At 41.7% G+C, this 5,392-nt stretch overlaps 1 pseudogene; it reads right to left on the bottom strand.

Annotated features, from left to right (window-relative positions):
* Positions 1–579: 579 nt before the first annotated feature.
* LOC107664418 (protein amnionless-like) lies at positions 580–3,644 on the bottom strand (annotated as a pseudogene).
* Between the last annotated feature and the right edge of the window lie 1,748 nt (positions 3,645–5,392).

Here is a 5,392-nt window from a genome sequence, read left to right as displayed (position 1 = left end):
CACCTTACATTGAACCAGAGCTAGTAAGGTCATGAGAGAAGGCTTATATAACACTTATCATTCTTTCTCTTACCTGGCAGGACAGCAGCTTAGATTTTTACCTGAGGCTGCAACCTCTAGATCTACACTATATTGAATGTAGAAATTCTGATGTCTGCATTACAGCCATATATGTAACGCCTTCATTCAAAACTACACTCTTAATAAGATCTAAACAGGGTATTATGTACTGGTGATTTAAAGAGATTTTCAGTCTTGGTCATGCACATTTCCCCACAGCACTGCACATTTTGTACCTTTATGCTCTCCATTTAATAAAGCTGATCCAGATCGTCAGCTCATCAGAAGAGTGCTTCATAAATTGCATTGTCAAATAAAAGAGACGTGCTAATGAGCAGGGCTGTGGGTCCCTGGGACCAGGAAGACACAAGCACCCTAATAACAATTTTTTTTCAATTTATGTGTGTCTTTGTGATTAAATCATCAAGGATTGTTATGCTGTGTTAAAAGCCTTAAGAAGTTTTTATGCGTATTATTTTGTCATCACATCCCCCATCAGATCAACTGATACTAAACCTTTCATGTACTAAAATCAGTTTCATCATAAACGGGATTTACGAAATGCACTCCTGACTTGAGTTAGGGTTATCGAATTTATCATCTCTGTCCCGTACAGTCCTGGTTCCTCAGGCATCATAGTCAGTTTGTCAAACATGGGGTTGTCAAAACCGTGGTCCAAGGTGCCACCAAGCTCCCCAATGTCACTACTGTTCTTCCATTTGCTAAATGAGGGGATGCTAGGCATTTTGGGTATCTTAACAATGCCACGACGGTAGAGCAAAATCACGACTGCAAGTAAACCCACTCCAAGCAGGGAGCCCAGCACTGCACACACTACTACCCCTTCATTGTTTCCAGCCGCTTCGCTGCTGCTCGTCCCTGATGATGCCTGAAACTCTGCGCTGCTGATGCCGATGTTCAAGCCGTGATTGTGCACATCCTGCACTACGTCTCGAGCGCGAGCTTCAGCCAGCTTCCCGGCGTCCTGACCTGTTTTCTGGTCCAGAAGCAACACCTGAATCTCCTGAGTGGCTCCGAAAGGAATCACTCGCAGCAGCCTCTGCTCTTTTGACACTTTCGACATGGCCATCTGTGTAGATTCATATTTATGCTGACTGAGAAAGAGGTGCTGCAGCCGTTGGCGATTCGACTCAAAGTTGAAGCTCGAAGAGAATTGAATGTTCACGACGGCACTACAAACATCGCAGCAGTGTCCCACTGGGTGCAGGGGTTTCTTGCACTCCAACGAATCGCATTTCACATTTGAACAGATCTTGTCTCGATTTCCAGAGTTACCACAGATGCAACCCGTGATATCGTCACAGCCTGAACCGCCAACTTTTAGGGATGAGGAGCCATGGAATTGCAGTTTGCCAGAATTGGATGTCAGGTACTGAGAAAACTCAGAGCTGCTGGTGAACTTTTTCCCAAGTACAGACACACTCTTCACGGGCACGTCATGATCAGATGAAACGTCCACACGGAATGAGGTGGTCTCTCGAAATACCACGTCGTCATACTGGCACGGGACACTCTCCTCGTGGACTGAAAACTGATATGTACCTCTGTGCAGGTCGTCGATAGTGGTCGCAGCCACCCACATCGTTGGATCGAACCATTTCATAGATTCGGAGTCTTTAAAGTGTGCCGTGACCCCAGATCCACAACCAGGATCTCCACCTTCTCTTACAGTAAACCCAGCGCCAGATGCCAGAATCAGTTCTCCATCCACCGGCAAGCTCATTCCAGTGATAGTGTGAGCCGTTTCGACATACACTGATACTTTCCTCTGAGCTAAAAACACCACTTGGTCATTACCGCAGGGTACAGAGCCTTTATCCCAGTTGGTAGCGTTTTCAAAATCGGTGTCTGGAATCCATTGCTTGTAGAGTGCATTAGCAAAATGCAAAGGAAAAGCAAGACGTTGTGTCGAAGAGCCATGGTGAAAGGAATGGGTAGGAAGAAAGACAGAGTGACCTTTGGTCAGTCACTAACGGTGCGACTGTCACATGCGTGCTCACTCTTTAACTTAGTGACAAATTCACAGGAGCTGTTTTGTCAGTAAAACATCTACTACAATGACAAAACAGGCACACATCAAGACTACTATAAAATATTTAATAGGCAAACTGTTGGCACTCTGTTGTGTACTTCTAGCGGCAGGTTTCATGAAAAACGTGGTATAGGATAGGAGAAAAACCTCCCGCTCTCTGTCTCTCTCGCTCATGTTTCTTCTTAAAAGTAGTGGTGCCATGTTGGCAGAATACATTGTTACTGCAGTATATACAGTGTTGTAATTACTGTGATTTCGAGATGACAACACGTGTGCTAAATTTGTTTTTGTGTGTCTGATCATTTGTTTTGATTAACGTGTTGACCTTTAAAGTGGGAAATGGTCTAGACAATACATTTTGGTAAGTATTAAAGTGCTGCATCTACTTTTGCCCTGCCTCTCCTAGTGCAAACTGCAATAGATAGGGGTCAGCAAACTTTTATTATAAGTGTGATCTCTTACAGGGCTGTTCAAAGCCTACAGAGAAGAAAAGGCTGTAAACGTAATGGCTGAAGAAACAAATGACCCCTTAGGATATGACAATATTTACGCTAAATATCCTGCCTGACATCAGGACAAAGATCATATATGATTCATCAGAACTAACCGGAAGAAACAAAGCAACTTGCACGGACTCAAGATGACAGCTCCACCTTACATTGAACCAGAGCTAGTAAGGTCATGAGAGAAGGCTTATATAACACTTATCATGCTTTCTCTTACCTGGCAGGACAGCAGCTTAGATTTTTACCTGAGGCTGCAACCTCTAGATCTACACTATATTGAATGTAGAAATTCTGCTGTCTGCATTACAGCCATATATGTAACGCCTTCATTCAAAACTACACTCTTAACAAGATCTAAACAGGGTATTATGTACTGGTGATTTAAAGAGATTTTCAGTCTTGGTCATGCCCATTTCCCCACAGCACTGCACATTTTGTACCTTTATGCTCTCCATTTAATAAAGCTGATCCAGATCGTCAGCTCATCAGAAGAGTGCTTCATAAATTGTATTGTCAAATAAAAGAGACGTGCTGTTGAGCAGGGCTGTGGGTCCCTGGGACCAGGAAGACACAAGCACCCACCGCAGGGTACAGAGCCTTTATCCCAGTTGGTAGCGTTTTCAAAATTGGTGTCTGGAATCCATTGCTTGTAGAGTGCATTAGCAAAATGTAAAATGCAAAGGAAAAGCAAGACGTTGTGTCGAAGAGCCATGGTGAAAGGAATGGGTAGGAAGAAAGACAGAGTGACCTTTGGTCAGTCACTAACGGTGCGACTGTCACATGCGTGCTCACTCTTTAACTTAGTGACAAATTCACAGGAGCTGTTTTGTCAGTAAAACATCTACTACAATGACAAAACAGGCACACATCAAGACTACTATAAAATATTTAATAGGCAAACTGTTGGCACTCTGTTGTGTACTTCTAGCGGCGGGTTTCATGAAAAACATGGTATAGGATAGGAGAAAAACCTCCCTCTCTCTGTCTCTCTCGCTCATGTTTCTTCTTAAAAGTAGTGGTGCCATGTTGGCAGAATACATTGTTACTGCTGTATATACAGTGTTGTAATTACTGTGATTTCGAGATGACAACACGTGACACTCTACTTGGAGCTGTCCACACCCTTGGACTCGGAACTATCGCACTATCAATGCCTAAACATAGCGCCTAATGAATCTGAGGTGGTCAGGTATTACAAGTTGTAGCTCTCAGAAAACTCCCAGTTCACAAGTTGTAATTACGAGTTCTGCGAGAATGTGAACGTGAACGCTTTTTACAAGTTGGAATCTCGTAATCACTGTATATACAGCAGTAACAACGCACCTTTAGCCACTGAATTTGCCCTCCAAAGACATGACATCCAATTCAATTTCAGCAAACCCAAAATTTACAAAATGATTTACAGCCAAATAGTGTTTCTGATTGGCTAATTTACTGGGGGACCCCCTCGAAAGCAATTGGGCTATTTTCAGGCTAGTTTTGAGTAGTAATTGGGCGGGTTTTGTAGCGAAAACCGAGCAACCCTGCACCAACAGAGCTGTCAGTGATTCTTCCTATTGTAAAGTCATGCAGTGTGTAACCTCCTGTCGTCGTTCCATCGTGCAGTGTGAACACAGCAGCAACTGAATGCTACCCCAGATAGTCGTTCAGTGTGAAACCAACAGTGATGCGACGTCTTTGAAAATCGTGCAGTGTGAACTCGGCATTAGAGACTTGGTAGGTAATGGGGTGTTTATCCATGATACTACAAAAAATAATTAAATAAAAACAAAAACAATACCTTGAAGGATTAGCACATTCATATGCTACAATTACACAGTTCTCCAAGTTACTCTGGTACCTTGTATATGTAAAAAAAAAAAAAAAAAAACTCCTCCTTGTAAATGTAAAAAAAAAAAAAAAAAACATCTCTCCTGGCTTTTGCTATTATTCAGCACTAAAAAAAGGAATGGTGACATAGAACAGCTGATACCATGAGAAGGCAAAACTCTGCTAATCTTGGTCTTTGTCCTTTTACTCTAGTTTCAGAACAGCTAGTCACTTTTATTTGTATCTGAGCAGGACCGGTGCTGACGCTGAGCAGTATCTTGACGGAGTTATCATTATACCTGTTCTTTTTCTGACCGCTAGTCAGATAATGGACCAATCACAATCGTTTGTGAATACTGGATAAGGATTGTTTGCATGTACAAATCTTTGTATAACTTTTTTATTTATTTATTTTTTATAATTATATTTTGTAGCATAACTCGTTTGAAAAAAAAAAACACCTGATATTTGTATGCGATTCCATTTAGGAATCATTATATGAGCCACCATCCTAAAGGAGGACAGCTCAAATAGGGTATATGTCGAACATCAGCTGACCAAACCCGGAAAACAGGTCTCATTGCTTCCGCTTGTCGGAGAACATGTTAACAGCTGTATTAAATAATAGCGATATCTATGGACTTTTAAGATAATCAGTTAAACTAGCTAGCTGTTTTTATTGTTGACGTTTTATTCAATATTTATATCTAAATGTGAAAAGAATTAAAAAAAAAAAACTTTTAGATATCAGTCCGCATATGTGATGGACATTGGTTATGATCATCAATGGTATGAAGACATCTTGAGTAAAACTGCTTCATATTTAACTAAGCATATGCAAAACGCTTGAACCGGAAGCGACGAGACCCGGCTAACAGAATACGGAATTCTGTTGCGCATAACCCATATTAAATATTAGTAACGTTTGCTTCTCATAGAGTGAGCACGTGTGTTTACATACACG

Source organism: Sinocyclocheilus anshuiensis, unplaced genomic scaffold (genome assembly GCF_001515605.1).
Source record: "Sinocyclocheilus anshuiensis isolate Anshui unplaced genomic scaffold, SAMN03320099.WGS_v1.1 scaffold321, whole genome shotgun sequence".
Lineage (NCBI taxonomy): Eukaryota > Metazoa > Chordata > Actinopteri > Cypriniformes > Cyprinidae > Sinocyclocheilus > Sinocyclocheilus anshuiensis.
The sequence above is the reverse complement of the archived record's forward strand: the minus strand, read 5'-3'. Positions and strand labels throughout refer to the sequence as shown.